An 18,749-nucleotide genomic window follows, 5' to 3' on the forward strand; every position below is an offset into this window, starting at 1 on the left:
GGCTGATTGCCAATGTCCAGCTGACATTGTTTTTGAATTTGACATACAGGATATTTCTGAAGTTACCAAGGTTAAATTTGTTGTTAGACTTCCAATACGTTTCAAATTGATAATGAAAGTTAAGTAGGAAAACTAAAAAAAAAACCTTTAAAAGAGTTTCAGTAAGCTTTCGAAAATTATTTAATTTTTTGCATTGATTTTACACATAGTTTTCGAGTGTTGTTTGCATATCCATATTCACAACAACGGTACAAAGTTTTACATATACGTAGTCTATTTTAAAGTGTACGAATTCATAAAAGCGTTGAAAATAATCATCAAAAGTTTTACTTAACACTAATTCTTTTTTAACAGTATATCTCATGCTTCTAAAGATATACTCGAGCAATCAAATTCGATTAGAGTACGCTCCGGTGGAGCGAACACTTATAATGCATCACTTAACAAAAGACTTGGTGCAAAATCGTGAATGGATACAGATTACCTTTCGTTTCCACGGTCAGCATATTTGTCATGGCTAATAATGATGAGTGCGATACGACAACTCAACTGCTTTACTTATTCATGATGTAGAAAAGTGCATCCGCAAACAAACTGCTTGCAGAGTGGGGATTCACGTCCGTAATCTACAACATTGGGGAGCTTTCACGTTGATTAAACAGTATTTGACAGAAACGCATGGAAAATAACTCATGTTTAAGAAATGCCTCAGTGGCAAGTATAATAGCCGATGCATCCGTACACTGACAGTTTCATAACTTCATTTAAAGATACTGATTGCAAGAGATATTCTCCTAAAATCGAATCAATACCGTATTTGAAAATCCCAACAGGTTTTCGACAGAGTACACTTATAGAGTACATCACCAAAAATAGTATTTAAATAGAATATAGTCTAGTGACGCAAACTACTTGACAGTTATTTGCGATTGAGGCAGTTATTTCAAAGATTGTTTCAAGTCTTAAGTTGATGAATATGAAATTCCCGCTGTGTTCGATTAGATATAACAGATATAAAGACCACTTAATTGAAAAAATATCTCAGTTGTGGATCTACGAAACAATATTTGTGAGCGATGAAAACGAAAATCAAATGGGCATGAACCTCTAGTAATGAATATTTTCTATTGATTATGTCATTATAATATTTCCTATTAAAGTAAACACTTTTCTCTTATGTTGAAATGACAGTGTATCTCGGCATCCGTTCCAGTCAGACAAACAGGACGTTTTCACTTGTTATTTCAAAATCAAATAGATTCTTATGTATAACAGCGTGTGTAAAGTTTAAAAATAAATGAAGCAAATTTCCTGGACAGGTCTTATGGATCCCTTGGGAAATACGTGAGGATCACGTTATTTAAAAAAAAAATGGAGGGAATGCGAATTTATACTTCAAATATTCGTAAAATTCTGTAAGTCATAAATAATTGAATTATATAACAAGATTATTTGGGATGTAAAATCATTTTTTTTTCATGACAGACCATTTCTGTCTGAAAAACTTTTTTTCTTTAAGAGTTCTTAGAACGTTTAAAAGACATTTAACTGTGCATTGTCTAGTAAATAACTTCGTTATCTTAATGCTTTATTTCTAACAGCGTGTCTAGTAGCGAGTCTTTTGGATACTCATGGTCTTTTAATTTACTGTGAGACTCGTTCAACTTTGTTAGCGTAAGCAAGAGAAATCAGACTTAATCGAATTCTCGGCCTCCCGTTGGAAATCTCTCTTGCAAGATCACATTGGTGATTTAATTTGAGCGGAATTAAGATTGATAAGATCGAGTATAACAATAAACTTTCTACAGTGTACACACAACGTGGGACAGAGCGTAAAGCCTTCAAACGTCACATAACCATATTCCGAGAGTATTCTGCGAAACACCTTAACGCGTTCTTACGATAATGTTTGTAAGAAACTAGCGTGTTATTCAAGTAGCCGTAAGCAATCTTAATGAGATTCTCCGAGGGTGGATAAAATATAAACCAGATCTTCTCTTAAATTCTTCAATAAACTAAAAGAACGCGGTAATGTCATTTTCTGCATAATTTCAATTAACGTGCACATTTTTTTTATCCTTCAATAACAAAAAGAAGTGAGCCGAGTGCGATGCAAAAGTTTCTCGTGAATTTTTCTTTTCTAGTTAGCATTTAATCGACTGCGCACAAAGCATATAAAATATGTATATAAAGTTTCTGCAAATATCTATGTATTAAATTTTGTATATGCAAAACTGTTTCTAAATAACATTCATTCGTGTCAATTACAGTCGATGAAGAAACTGTGAAGTCATGGAAAGTTTCGTAGCAACATTAGCTTGATATCTATAGTAATCCTGAGCAGATATTTATCACGATACTCTCTAAATGTCTTTTTTATATGGTGCATGGATAAATTCATACTTACAGCACAAGTAAAGTGAAATTATGAAGAACACCAAAATTTTTAATACATATTCAGAAGCTCGTGAACATTTATATGGGAATTCGAGATGATAAATTAGCAATAGTATACAGATTATTCGACCGAAGAATCATCGCATATATATATATACACCCTGTGTATAAATTTGTTATGTATGTTACGGTTCATGTCCAAATATAACGTTTTCGCAAGACTTCAGGCTAGGACCATAACATAATATATACGTTTAACGTTTCTAACATACCTTCTTAGCACTTTTCTATAAGACGGTACTGAGAGGAATGAATTTTAATAACATTTTTTGATAGAAAGTGTCTCAAAACAGTGAAAGCAATAACAAATTTTAGACTACCCATGTCATTTTTGTGTCATGTGTTTGTGTCAAATTTTTAAAAAAATTCATGTAATATTCGAAACACGAGATTGCAAAAATTATAGCAATAAAATGTTTTGTGTTATTTTCACAATACATTCAGCTAGTAATGATGTAAGTTGTGAACTAAAATTCATGCTCATAAGGGGTCATTCAAGTATTACGTCAGCATCGAGGGGGGGAGGTGGTTTCCGATTTGCTGACTTTTGAAGACGGGAGGGGGGTTTGGGGGATGCTCACGTCATCAACCACCCTTTATGAAAACATGAAATATTCTTAATGGCATATTTCTCGGTGCGCCAAAAACGAGAAACCTTTCGATAATTTGTGGGCACCTGAACTAACATGCTCCCTATTGATAAGTCCCCTACAGAGCCACTTTAGTGATCTATAAATGTTTCGCGGATCCAAGTACTCTGGCAATATGTCCGGTCGCTTAAGTGCTCTGGAAATGTGCCACGAATCACTCAAGTGATCCGATCCATCATTATGCCGCGGATCACTTAAGTAATCTAGGAATGGGCCACGGGTAACTTGAGTGATGTAAAACTGCACTGGGTGCCTCTTAAGTGCTCTAAAACTATGCCACATGTCACTCAAGAGATTTCTAATTTCACATTAGATAATCTCTAGGGCCGCATTTGGTCCGCGGGACAAGGGTTTATATATTTTGCCCCATATATGGTTTAGAGGGTGGGTCGCAATAAATTTCTTAAAAAGAAATAGACAAAAACATTTTGAAATGGCATTGAAATCAACAGAAATTGATTATGATAAAATATAAAGGTATTTTCTTCCGAAATTTCAATTAAAATTTTTTTTTTGCATTAAAAAAAATAAATTTTTGATTGTCGCCCCCCCCCCCCCCCCCCGCGTACATCTTTGATCCAACCAATATGCGTTAGGAGGCAGGGAGCAGAGCTGATGACGAAATTTTGCTGGCAGGGGGAGCAGAGTTTTGCTGACTTTTGCTGACAAGGGGGAGGGAGGGGTAAAAAATGGCTACAAATTTGCTGACGAAATACTTGAACGGCCCTTAAGTTGCACCCAAATCTGTTGATATATGTGTAGTTTTTCAAAATTTCACTTACCATATCCTGCATAAAAACACCATAATTAGACAAATACATGTGATAGATCTCAGATCTTAGTTCATAACCTTAACAATATATAGGAAAATATAACAAAATTTTGTAATGATACGATCAATGCATTTTTAGAAATCATGTTTCAAACTCAAGTAAAATGTCAAAAATAGCATTCTTCGTAAAACACATTTAAAGTTTTTAATCATATTAAGAGATGGTATTTTTTTCGGAACGAAATATACGGAGAAATTGAATTTTCTGGATGTTTGCCGAAACGAGTATCTTGGAGAGAAAAGTGAATTGTCTCCTCCGAGAATCGAAGCCGGGTCCCCTTGCATACCGGGAAAGTGCACTAACCAATACACCAGCTCGATTGCTGGAGTAGACAAATCACTTTTCTTCCCAAAATACTCGTTTCGGCATAACATCCAGAAAAAATTCAATTTCTTCTTAATCATAGAATATTGCATGTAAAAACGCAACACTCAAGTGAATGCAACTTCGGTTGTAAGCATCATGTGAACAAAACAAGGCCTATTTTGGAATCACAAGAAAAAACCGAAAAAAAGAAAAGAAAAATCGATATTTTCTCTTCCGAAAGGACATTTTAATCGTAGTCGGATACCTTAATCTGAAATTAGTTTTTCAATTATAACAATAGCTATTGGTCACCAAGTCAACTAAGAAAAGCTTGGTGAAGTCATATGATATAAATATTTTGTTCTTTCAATTAATAAGAAGTATCAGTAAAATAATATATATTTTTAAAACGACTATGCTTCGGGTGAGGACGAATATGAGGATATTGCTCCTAATTATTTTGTTCACTCTGATACTTTAGTATCACTAAAGTGATCGATCATTAAGCGAATTGATGACGGGTGATTACAAGATATGAAAAGAAAAAAAAACCCGCTATTATAATTAATCATTTTTTCAAGCTCTTGTCAAGATTCCAATGTAACCAACACGATTATGTCAGATTAGGATTTTATTTTAAGTACTTACTCGAGTCAAGGTACTTGAGCGATAGTGCGAACGGTTCGGACTTGAAATAGACAGAGTGATTACTTTATTCCCTTGCCGCATTTTACTGCTGAACCGTTGATCATAGAGGCATACTTTCAATAATAGAAATATTATCCAAACAACACGTTTAGACTTCAGATACGCCATTCACATTGCAAGGGGTTGTATAGTAATTAAAATAAAAAGAAATAACTTTTTATACCGACACTCTGTCCTCAAAAACCGAATTAGAAAGATTTTGCACTGTTTCTCCTGAGAAATGGTTATTTTAATTGCGTGTGAACGTTATATGTTCAAATCGTTGCTTTAAATGTTATGGTTCAAAATCAATGAATGTGAAACAGTTTACTTCGTTTTGAAGATTTTTAATACTATCGAAAAACGTTGTTATAGTGGGGGAAAAACGAGAGCCAAAAAGGTACAAGTTTTCACTTTTTCCATCTTAAGACGACAATTAATTTTTTTCAAAGTTTTCATCATTGTTAGCGATTCTGTTTCCATATCAAGAGCAATTTCATTCAAAAGGTCAAAAAAAGCTTGATCATTTCCTTTCGTTAAAAGCGTGACCAAACTGAACTTCAAACTTCGTTCTAACATATTGGCCTACACGTACTTCCATGTGATTCGCAGACCAAAGTTCGGCTCAAAGTTCTACTATTGAAAGAAAAAGGAGTTTCATCACGTATATCTACGTATTTTATTCATATTTCTTACGCAATCATTGAGTTTTTACAATAAGCTATTTATATCCAAAGAAAATCGTTATCTTAGAAAATCCTCGATTTGCGTCTGCAGTTAAGTCTTTTTTGGCCTATTCAGTCTCTTATTAGCATTTTATCTAAGCCTATCAATCATCAGAAGATTATTACAAGAGAGAAAACCAATCAAACAGTTAAAACACCATAGCCGTTCTAAATTGTATTAGTTTCTTTAGGAATTATAGGGAAAATGTTTTCACAGTTAAAAATTCCGTAATTTTAGTTTATGAAATATTTACAGTTAATTCTTTGAAATTGAATTTCATCGTGTAGCTGATAAAATGCTATCGAATTATAATCTCAGCTCACTTAATTGAAATAAATTTAAATTATTTTCTTGTTTTCTAGTCCCTAGATACTTGTATTGTGTGTGATGGTGGGTTTTTATTTATTATGAACATGGATAAAGGGATCGTAAATCACTATGGTAAAAAAAATTAAATAAACTTTAATTTATAAAATAAAAATTCATGTATTAGAGAGTTGAATAATGAGACACACTATACGGAGGTGCGTAGCAAACAGAACGTATGACACTTTACTGGCGAACCATTGATCCTAGAGGCATACTTCCAATTAGAAAAAGTTTCCAAATAACGTGCAGTACTCAGATATGCCATTCACGTTGCAAGGGGTTGTGTAGTTATTAAAATATAAAAACTAACTTTTTATACAGTCCCCGTGTACCCCAAAACCCAATTAGAGAATTGTTACTCTGTCTCTCCTGGTGCCAAATAAAAAATCCCACGTTTCTAAGTGTAATATTCATTGATATATTTGAATTCAAATAATGAAGAAAATTTAGGGAAAAAAGAGCTTTAAATACGGGTAAACCGTTTTACCTGCATTTAATGCTGTTTTTTCCCAACTTTCCTCCGTTTTTCGTATTCGAATGTCTCAGTGAATTCGTGAATTGAACGTCACTTGCAAACGTAAAATTTTTTTAGTTGGCGTCAGAGGAGACAGGGCAACAACGTCCTAATTGGGGTTTGAGGCACACGGAGATTGTATAAAAAGTTAATTTTTATATTTTAATAACTAAACAACCCCTTGCAACGTGAATGACATGAGAGTACTACGCGTTATGAGAGTACTACGCGTTATTTGGAAAATTTTTCAAATTGGAAGTATGCCTCTAGGATCAACGGTCCGCCAGTAAAATGCCGTACGCCCTGTTTGCTATCCACCCCCCCCCCCCGTATATGTGTTATTGTATTAAAAGTATATTCTTTTATTTTAGATAAAAAACAATTAATGCAAAAACTTTATGCATGAGAATTTTTTATAATCTTGAAATTTCAACAAATTAAATAATGTCTATAAATTGCCTAATTACAAAATATTAAGTTTTATGACATGCATATCTGTCAAAAAGATATGAATTTAAAACTTTCAGTTTTGTCCCTAAAAGAGGTAAATGTATACGACGGTAACAGATGTCTTCCGTATTGATAACCATATGTTCAATTTGTAATACGAAGGTCATACACAATCACCATTCTCACACGTATAGTATTTTTTCATATTATTCTTGGAGCACAAGCAATCCTTATTATCAAGAAACACTACGGCGTAATATTACAGAATTTTTGCATTGACATTTTTAAATTAAAAAAAATAAAAATAAAAAATTTACAGAAAAACAAGTTTATAATTAAAAAGTTATTTTTAGTAATTTTTTTTATTAATTAAAAATATGTCAAGAAAAATGATGGATTTACCACAAAAAATATTTTTGTTTTGCTGCTTTTAAAGGGGGGTAGTCGGGAATCAAAGTGATAGGGAGTTGCTCCAGACCAACCTAAACAGGATTGCAGCATGAGCAAATGAATGGATTATGACGTTTAGCGTTGACAAGTGCGTGGTCGCTCATTTTTGTTGGAACAACCCACGTTTCAATTACGAGTTGAGTGGTATCACTATTCCGGATTAAACTAGGATCACCGATTTTGGACTTCTGATTGACGAGCGGCTTAGATTTTCTGAGCATTGTTCAGCGGTAGTCAAAAAAGCGAATAGAATGTTCGGTTTCATTTTCAAAAAGGTCTCTTCGCGTTCTCTTAAAGTCATTCTTCCGCTTTTTCGAGGCTTAATTCGTCCTGCCCTAGAGTATGGTGTAAGGTTTTAGAGACTACCTACGGAAGGACATAGACTTGGTTAGGGGGTGCACAGAAGAGCTACGCGTGTTGGCACACAAGGCTTGAGCTATAAAGAAAGACTCGATTCTTCGAGTTTATATTGAAAGGAAACGGAGGTGTCGGAGAGTTATCATCGAAGTGTAGAAAATTTTCAACGGGATGGATAGCATGGACCATGATTTATTAATACATTGTCAATCGACTGCTTCGACAAGGGGACACCAGTATCGTTTAGTAATGGACAATTCCAGGTTGTGGTGTCACAGGAAGATTTTCTCTAATAGGATTGTCAATAAATGGAATAGCTTACCTCTGGGGGTCGTGAATTCTAACGCAATTGAAACGTGTGAAAAGAAGTACGATATAGACATGGTGGGATAAATCGAGAAGTTATCTATGCTTAGATAAGACAACTATAAATATTTTTTATGGGCATTGTATTATATTTTATCATGTATATGTGGTAGTTTTAGTTTTTATGATTACATTCATAATTTGGTTGCTGTATTTTAGAAATATATGAGATTCATACTTGTTATAAGCATCTTTTTCTCAGCCACCTCGTTGGGCATTTTGCCTGTTGTGGACTTGTATTTGTATTTGATATTCAACATGAAAATTAGCTTTATTTTCACCTAACAAAATACACATTTTTATCGAACATTTCTTTTTTATTTATTGTAAAAAATATAAAGCACGTTATCTGTAAATTTGACATTTGTATAAAAGCAAAAATAATACGCAAAAGACACGATCATATACCACGTGTTCTTTTATTGAGCAGAGAAAGAAATTTTAATTTCAATAATTAATTTTGTGCTTAATTAGCCGGGAGAAGAATTAATTCATAAAAAAAATTGTTGACGGTATCTGAATACGCTGAAAATGTCATTTTGGAAATATAAATATAGATTTTTTTTAATATATGTTTGTTTTTTATGAAATCATCATTTCTTGTGATTCCAAAACAGGTCTTTTTTTTGTTTGTATGACGCTTAGAACCAAAGTTGCGTCCACTTCTGTGTCGAGTTTTTACATACAAATAATTTATAAATAAAAAGTTATACTCTTTGATCATTTTTGTCGCACCACAGTCATTTTCTGCACACGAGAGCTACCATTTATTGCCCATTCCGAAAGGCAGCCTTTTTTTTATACTCACCGAGAGGTTGGAGTACTAACCCCTCGATGCGGGACTCCCTGCCGTAGCAATCTTTTTCTGTGGTCATGTCACCGTTTCTGTCGTACCCCTTTTTCAGGAAAGTTTCTGATGAGGACAAACTGGGAACGCACTCGCGACACCTAAACATCCTTTGGTACTTTAGGCAAGTATCTTATCGACCTGAACTACAGTGCCCATTTAACTCTTTAAACCCGAGTATTCATTGTTTGAAATTTTTAAGATGTTTTTGCATTTTTGATACTCAAAAAATACATAAAAAACAAATGTGAGCAAATTTTCATTTTTTCAAATTTAAAATTTTCTTTTGCTTTGTGAACAAATAATTCGTTCATATTTTTCAGTTTTCAGCCAAGATGATTTTCAAGCCATGTTCATCTTCACAAACAATTTTTTCCAGAATTTTATTTCCAATTTTTATGTAATAAATCACACTTTCTCCGAGGCTCCCCCTGAAAGTTCAAGTGCCGCTCCCTGATGAAAGCCCACAAAAAGTTCATACTCACCATATTTCTAACTCAGAACTTACACAATCCTTTAAGTCAGGGCTTAATTCCCTGAGGTAAAAAAAATTTTCTACTGTGAGAAAAAGCAACCACCACATTTGTGCATGCAGGGTCTGAAAGGGTTAAACGTGCTTTACACCAGTGTTTCTTAACCTTTTTTTGCCCGTGGCCCCCTTTGAACCATATTTTTTTCTCGTGGCTCCCCTGTTCTACCCAGAGTTTTCAACTCTCATCTAGAAGCAAGACACTTTATACGTATTGAAATGGTTTTTTTCAGTGAATTTGTACTAAAGGAAAATTTTGCAAAGAAAATTGGCCTCCAGACCACAAGCCTAGAATTTATTGATCTCCCCGCTAGTCCGAGTTCTATCAGGACCGTCTCAACATCATGGGGGCCCCTTTCCTTAGGCAAAGTGATGCTGTTGTAGTCCCATACTTTAGCTGGAAATAAACAGCCTACATATTTCCTACTTATTTTCAAAATTAATATTGGACTATACAAAATATCATAAGGTGGGGTCACTTATGGGTATGAGGCCCCTGGACATGACCCCTCACAAGAGTGGGACTGACAGAGCTACAGCCCGGGGCCTAATATGGTTTTCATCATTTTTTTTGTTTTTCATACAATAAATTTCATATAGAGAAGGAAGGGGGGGGGGGTCTGAAAAATTTAGCCGGGGACTTGAGAAAAACTCCATCCTAGGGAACTTGTTGCAAAATATAGGCGGTGAGGCCTGGGTGGGTCCATGCCCTAAAGAAGGCCCTAGTTATATGGGTGGTTTTGTTGGATTCTCTCTCTCACTGTAAGTGTTAGTCAGTAATATAAAATCTTTATTTCTCCACACCTTTAATTTTTCTTCTCAGCTCTCCAAACCACCTGTCATGGCCCCTTTCTCCATTTTCTTCCGTGGCCCCCTTGAAGTATCCAGTACCGGTTGAGAAACACTGCTTTACACGAAGAATGCTATTTTTGACTGTTTACTTGAGTTTGAAACATGATTTCTGAAAATCTATTGATTGTACCATTACAAAATTTTAATACGATCTTTTGCCACACATATTGTCAAGGTTTTTCACCAAAATCTATCTAAGGTATATCACATGTATTTGTCTAATTACAGTGTTTTCATACATGATATGTTAATTAATTAAAATAATTAATTTTGAATTTAAAATTCACACATACATCACCAGATTTGGGTGTAACTTATGAGCATACCATAAAATCATTTAATTTTGGTACCAAACTTACACCGTTAAGTTTGGTACTAAAGTTAAATCTTTTACTGTGAAAAAAAGACATAACATTTCATTCATAAAATTTTTTTCAATCGTGTTTCGAATATTGCACAAATTTTGCTTAAAATTTGACATAAAAATGACTTTTACATAGAAAATGGCATAAGTAGACCAAAATTTATCATTGTTTTCACCATTTTGAGGCACTTTCTATCAGAAAATGTAATTAAAGTTCACTCCAGTACCATTTTATATAAAAATGACAAGAAAGAGGTATTCGGATACCTTAAGTTTATAGTAAATATTTAGAAAAAATGTGGGAAAGGTTGTAAGAAACGAGTAGATATCTATCATTCAATTTAAATAGGAAAATATGTTTATATGAAATTATTATAAACGGATGAAATATTGGATTGATATTTCTTACCCAATAATATTGAGTTTCAAAGAAAACGTTGCGTGTATGTATCCGTTTGAATACGAAGAGAATATACTGTATTGTTGAAGGAGAGGAACGAACTTGCTCGTGTCTAGTGTTTTTTCACAATGAGTAGAGCTCAAAACTCGCTGCAGCAACTCTCAGCTGTTGGTTACGCGAGCACTTTGCTGATTACGCGATTCGTGACGACATTTATATTCCCTATCGTTTTTTTTTTTATTTTGTTTTTGGCAGCCACACTTTCCTACGTAGAAAAACGCCCCAAAGACAGTCTAACCTTTTTTTTCCACACATATTTTTTTGCTACTTTCCAAACAACAGCGATAAGTAGTTAATAACGGTTCTTTCTCTACTTCGTGCAAAAAAAACACCAGCGTCTTTCATGCTGTTAAAGAGTGACACGAAACCTATTCAGCACATAATAATATAATACGTAGTTTGCCTGAAAGCTGTGAATAATGATTTCTTATTGAGGTTTTTAAATGCGTCACCATCGTCATTTTGACGTTCTCATTTGTAAGGGAATACAGTAAAATCTCGACGAAGAGTGCCACCCTTCGTCTTCTGAGGTGGTCTTTCAGAGGTGACTTTTTAATAGAGAGGTGCATTGAAAAAAAGTCATGTTTTAGTCTTCAAATGTACAGAAATAAATCATTTTCATCATTACGTGATACGTGATTACGTTTTCCACAGTACGTGATATCTGCATCCTCTCTACACACCTGAGCCAAAACTGGCTAGTAAAAAAAATTTTTTATTGATTTATGTTTATTGTATGTCAAAATGTAAAGAAAAATAATTAATTTGGGGGTCGATATCTTTACTAGAACCATTTGAGTTAGCTACACATATGTGTGTCTCAAGTTCTTTTCTTGAAAAAAAAGAATCGTTATAAAACCATTTAAAACCATTAAAAATGAGGTACGGATATGTGTACCTCTGGAGTGAAGAGGGTATAGCATTGGAAAAGTCACCATTGAAATGTTTCCTTGGCATAAACGAACTCACGATACAGAAGCCTGAACCCCTTCAACACCTAGAAATTTAATAAGCCATTGCGAACCATAAATTCATAAGGTTTTTTGCTAATTCAATTTTCTTCTACCGATATTCGGTGTTATGTGCATATCGCTTTATTTACACTCTTAAAAAAAATTATTATCCATATTTTAACCTTAGCATGACACCAAGTACATAAATTGATTCCTAATACCCTTCTTGCCACAAAACTGCATCATATAGATGCAAAACAGCATTGCAACTCTCTTGAGCTCAATTAAATAATAGCCATATGGCGTGGATATATTCCTGCTTTCCACGAATTAGTCAACTCAAAAACAAATTGAAGTTACCTCCTCTCAGCAAAAAGTGTAAGGAAGGAAGCTGAATAGAAGTGACCGTTTAAAATAGGAGGAAAACTAACATCGAGTCTGTATCGGAAAATTCTAGACAACGAAAAATTGGCTTTTTTGAGAGATGAGTTTTCACTGTTTTTAATATGCAAATTCAATAAATTTGTATTTTAACGAATTAGTTAGATTTTTGAATTGAATTTCAAGTTTTCATTAATTACTTATTTTATTTAGAAATAATTAAATGATAAATTTTTCTCAAAACTTTTTCGTACTGAGAGGCATTGAAACTGCGGCGCATTTATGGTTTCGTCGCCTGTGGGCTACACGAATTTAGCCGCTCCTCTGTCATTCCAGTCTGATTTTCTTGAACACTCATTTCCTCGAATTCGCCTCCCTGTGCAAAAACCAGCTTGACCCCCCCCCCCACCCTTGTTACTACGCCTTCATCTCTAAGTCACTCTTTTGGTCACTCACATTCTTGCATGACCGCCCCACGTCCTGGAGCAGGGTCCCTAGGTTGGGTTTTTGGTGAGCCCCCGAAGCCAGACTTTCCACAAACCCAAGCCCTGTCGCTCAGGACCAATTACCATAATTTCTTGTTTGTTTTTTTTCATGCTATAAATTCACTATAGAAGGGCCCATGAAAAGTTTGGCTTGGGGAACAACCAAAGATCCCAACCTAGGGGCACTGCTCCTGGATGTGGGGGGCTATGGGCACTCACATGCTCTCACACACTTTAGGTCACTCTTTTGGTAGCTCACTGATCCGATCCCTTGCTATCCAGCTCACTCGTTTGAACATTCACATGCTTAGGCACGCTCTAGGTGACTCTTTTGGTTGCTCACGTACTTGCATACTCTTTTTCTTGGTCATTCAAATACGTACACACGCTCTAGATCAGTGGTTCTCAACCATTGGAAGCCCGCGGCCCGGTAAATATCTTTTGCGTAAGGGAAAGGCCTGGTCATACACACAACTAACGAGAAATTAATAGGAAAATGAAACTGCGAATCATTCACGGTCCGATGTGACTAGGGTAAGGGCCCGGTACAGGACCGAAGCCCGGCGATTGAAAAACACTGCTTAGATCACTCTTTTGGCCATTCACATGCTTACACACGCTCTAGGTCACTCTTTTTATCACTCCCATGCTTCAAACTCTCTAGATCACACGTTTCGTCACTCACTGACTTAGTCCCTCGCTTTCGAAATTATTGGGGGGGGGGGGGCTCAAATGACCTCAGCCTCTAGGTTCCGGCGCCTATGATGATCACGTATTTCATAGTCATATCATCAAACTGAATAAAACTGAAAACATTTGAATCGAGGTTTGGTTTTCTTTAAAAGATGAAATAAGATCTTGTAGATCGACTTACGGACTCGTCGAGCTACGAATCGAAATACTTTGCTCTTTTGGCAAATCTTGACCTTGATGACTAAAGCCCGGAAGTTCAGGCAAAATGCCATAAATGCTTTTTTCCCCTATTTCAAACATTTTTGTGAAAATGCCTTTTTTGAACTTTTCTCTCCTGCCATAAATGCGTATTTTAACATAGTTTAAAGTTTATTCGTGAATTTCAGATTTCAGAGGCCATAATGTGCAGGACTTGGGTATTTTGAGCATTAAGAACCAAAAAAAGAATGGCTCTTTTTAAAATTTTTCAACTCTCAGTACTATAATAATGCTGACGTAAAGAGAAAGAAGCAGTTTCGATTTGGCTTTTACACTGTGAGAATTGTATTCCCTTTCATCTTCAAAAACATATTCATTATTTAGAGAAAGATGTACTCTCCACGTGTTAATACAAAATTAGCCAGGTTTTCTGTATATCTTGCAAATTCATTATTTAGTTGTGCTCCCAGCCACATATGCAATACATCAAAAATTAGTTTCTTCTGCAAATTATTTCATTCAATCTATTCACAGTTTGAATTTCTCTCACAAATGCAACATTTCTTTCAATTTTTTGTAAGAGAAAACAGAAAGCCCTGTCAGCGTCATAACGCCAGTGTTTCTGATTCATGAATTATATCGTTTATTAGAAAATTTGTTATTTTTGATGAAATCTAACGGAGAGAGAGAAAAAAACCTCGAGAAAAAATTTACATATGATTTTGATGTTGTCAAAACTTTCGACATATCGAACATACTCAGTTTTTAAAAGAACTTTATTTTATTATTTTGATGGCATTTTTTTAGCCATTTTTCGAAATTTTTAGAACAACATTCGGGCTATGCTGATAACATAGTAAATTATTTTCGTCACTAATAATAATGAATGTAAGCAGTTTTCTGTTGAACGAGAGCAGCTCGAATAATGATCATAAATTTGATTTAACACTTTATAAATTATTCATTTTAATTTAGTTATTCAATTAAATTTACCTTGTCGGGGGCCCGTGGGCTAGCTGTTGGCCACTCCTGCCATAAAGTATGAAGTAGGGGAAGAGAGATCTCGAATTTAATATCTTTCCCATCTCTACTCCGGAAGAGGCTCAGTTAAATAAATAAATAATAATAAAGTTATTATAAAAAAAACACTTTCTTTTATTCGTTAAATTAATAATATTTGTAATTAATAATCAATCTGTTGGATGGATTTGGAGGATCGAAAATCCCTTCGGATCACAAAATGGATGCATGTCAACTGAAAGGTTGGTATAGCATTTACCTTTGACAGGTTTTTACTGCCATTGGAAAAACCAAATTTGGGCCTAGTATATAATTATTCTATAACTATAAAAAATATTTTGATTAAGTTCTTAACCAAACAAAAAAAAACATGTAGTGAATATATATGGTCATCTTTTCTCCTAACTACCAACTGATGTTGAACGATTCTCTGAATATTTTCAAATTTACCAAATTATATCAATTTCAAATTTATCAGAGCACCAAGTGTTTTGAGTTTTCAAAAGAAAGAATTGACAAGTATCATTTTATTTTTAATCAATAAATCGTATCTTCTATCGCTCACAATGTAGTTCAAATACCAAGTCCGAAACACGCGGAATCTTTAACCGGAAAGAAAATTTATTTCCGGGGAATTTCTGCTTTTCACATCCGCGTAAAGCGGTGACACGCTATGCAAATGCACGGAGCGTTTCTCTATTCCCATTGGCCCGATCGCAACCGATTGCCGGAATCGTAAATAACAAGAAATTTTTTCCGGTAATCGTCCGCTTTTAAAAGCTGAAAAATTTTTAAATTCGGGTTTTTTTAACGAATCGGTGAAAACGCGGGTTTTTTTCCAGAATCGGAAACACGGACGCACTCTGTATGTTCACATCCTAAGATTTTATCTGTTTATAGGAAACAATAAAACAGAGGCAAACAACATATTTCACCCTTAATTAACCATTTTAACTAATTAAAAAAATGTAGTTAACCCTCTATAATTCACCCATAAAAACGTATTGCTTTTTTTGGGATGTAAAATGGATGTAAATTGGAACTGCTAGCATATTTTTAATTGGAGAACAATACATCAACATAGCAATTTAATTAATCAGAGTGGATTTTTTAATTTGCTAAAATAGTATATTAAAGATAAAATATACAGTTAGCCTTGATTTTAATGTTACCTGTTAACAGATAAAATCTTGGTTAGCAAAGTTGGATAGTTTTTACCTTGAATTTTATCTCCAATTCCCTAAATTTGGTGCGATTTTATAAATCTATGAATACGTAAACTTTCAGTAGCTCTCAAAAATGGTACTAACAAGGAATCAATACTTTCTAGATAAAAAAGTATTCGAGTTCTACCGCACGTCTTTATTACATGCTTTTGTTTGGGGCATGGTGAAGGTCAAATTAGAGTGTGAGTCATATTATTTCAAAAGTTACATATATGATGTCTGATTTTCATAGCGTATTCGTATATTAAAAAACAACAAAAACATACATTTTTATTTTATCATTGTTATCTATTTCATCATTACGCACAAGGTTTTGTAAAACAATAGCGTCGCTTGACATAATCTTAGCAATCGACACGACTCGAAAGCGAAAATATACAAGGAAACATCAACAATAATATTCTCGGTTGTATGGCTCTTCCCAGTGATATCAGAAGATTTGTTAAATTGTATTCTAATTATTTTTTAAATCTTGATGTGATTTCTTGCGCTTTTTCGTCAGTGAAGAGTTGTTTTGTGCGACACGTATAGAATATTTATCAGATGTCTAAGCCTACTTTTTTGAAAGAAATTGAGTCTTCAAAGTAAAGATTTTGATCTTGGTTTTCTTAATCACGGTGTTTGTTTGAATGCCATTTTACGTTCACACTACTTGCATTTTCTTGTTAAATTAATGTCATATCTTTATATCTTCATTCATCGTTATACAACGGTCTTGTATTTTGCTCTGGTCATCCAAGCAGAAATATAGTGTATGCTCGTTTTGCAATACTGGAGATAAATTATTTTCTTTTAAAAATGTGGTATAGTGGTCAATAAGAAAACAGCTAATCTAATTGAGTAAATTTATGTAGTTTTTTTTTTAACTACGACATTGAACACAAAATGTAAATATACCAGAGATTTTTTGAAAGTTAAGTAACCTTCTATAAGGGCTTGGTAAATAGAAAGTTACATAATTTTGTAAGTACCCGGTATGCGTTACGATCGCAAAGTTACACATACTGATGTAGTTCTTGACTCCTGATAGTAAAGTTTCATTAACAATGCCTTTTCCAGTGAAGTGAACATGGAGAAGTGAAACCCTATTCAAGGATTTTTGTCTGGCTTCTAGGCTACGACCTTTAATGAGCCTCTACCATGATTTCCTAATTTACTGTGTAAAAAAATTAAAAAAGTCAATAGCCCCCAGACTTCATCTCTGTCAGTATTCTCTCTCTTGTGTAGGCCGCTCATTTAGTAATTCTGTCTCTAGTTTTCGCTCTACGTACATTTCCTTTTACACACGTTTTAAATCAACATCATTGCTGTCCGATGACTCCTGTTGGGCATTAATTTTTATGCATTTTTTTTTAAATATTATGAATGAAACTCTGCGTATCTGTGCTTCTGTTGCGATGCATTATTTTGTGAAATAAATATTTTTCAAATTTTTAATAACTTTTGAGTCACCCGGTACAAAAAAATCTTCCTCTTACGAGCCAGCAATACATGGTTGACTAAGTCGTTATCTTTCAGTGATTATTTACTTCGTCACTAGTCACGTGTGAAGTTGTTGTTGTGTCGTTCTTCTTAGAAAAAGTGGAATTCTTTTATATCGGCTCGATTCATTCATCGAGATTTATAATCCGTGAAATCCATAGAATATCAAGGTTAACCACATAAAACGTTTAATTTTCGTCAAATATTCACGATTTATATAATTTCTCATACTTCTTTCATAAATTTGTGAATTTTTTTGAAGTTTCATTTTTCAAGCCGTATGTACTGCGAAAAAGAGAAAGATAGGAAAATTAAACACGCCTAAAGGGAATTTTTCATGATAAAATGACCATTTACGCTGTACGCTCCAAATTTATAAATTCATCTTAGAAACTTAAACTATCGAAAAGAAATAAAAAATGATATAGCTGGAATGTAAAGCATTTTATACAAAAACTTTCGGAACATTTCTTATTAAGAGTATGACCATTCGGTTTTGATAATTACCTCTATGATGAGAGTAATTACGAAATCTTCTTTCATTGCGTTATCATTGGAATTTTTCGTGACAATCTTTCACTGCATCACTTTTCATTAAGTTTGGTTCTACAGATGTATGAAATATTCATAACTTTTTTGAACGACTGTAATCTACAGAATTCTTTATGAGTTCCACTATTTCAGCTAATGAATGAATTTGTGAAACCATGTTTGCTATCTTAACCAAATCCATTTTAAATACAAATCATCGTATTTGTTATTTATAAGTTTCCTGAAAATATTCCTAGAAATTTTTTGTTTTATTCACTTCTATTTTTCAGCAGCCCCTACTTATATCTTTAGAATAATATAGTGTCCACAAGGAACCTTCTGACCCTTGTGTGTGTCCATGATCAGTATTCAATGTATCTTCCCAACAATAAGTGTAAAGAAATCGGAGCGTTGATTGATAGCGTAATTAAATGCTGAAATATAAATTGTTATCGAAAATAATGATTGAAATGGGTAATACATATGGGTTGATTATTTAATAAAGGCAACAATGCCAATGCTGTATCGATGCCGTGAAACTGAGCTAGGCCATGTCGTTCATA

The 18,749-nt window shown here is 34.1% G+C and overlaps 1 protein-coding gene across 1 annotated transcript in view; it reads right to left on the bottom strand.

Moving 5' to 3' along the window:
- Positions 1-11,345, bottom strand: part of LOC149080061 (adiponectin receptor protein-like) — a 90,138-nt gene extending 78,793 nt beyond the window's left edge. Inside the window, exon 1 of the mRNA XM_089239004.1 lies at positions 11,167-11,345. The gene's annotated coding sequence lies outside the window, so the exon portion shown is untranslated. The remainder of the gene's footprint in view (positions 1-11,166) is intronic.
- Positions 11,346-18,749: the final 7,404 nt, after the last annotated feature.

The sequence above is a fragment of the Pholcus phalangioides genome, unplaced genomic scaffold (genome assembly GCF_987345545.1).
Source record: "Pholcus phalangioides strain wild (caught in Gottingen) unplaced genomic scaffold, Ppha-v1.0 ptg000011l_1, whole genome shotgun sequence".
Taxonomy (NCBI): Eukaryota; Metazoa; Arthropoda; class Arachnida; order Araneae; family Pholcidae; genus Pholcus; species Pholcus phalangioides.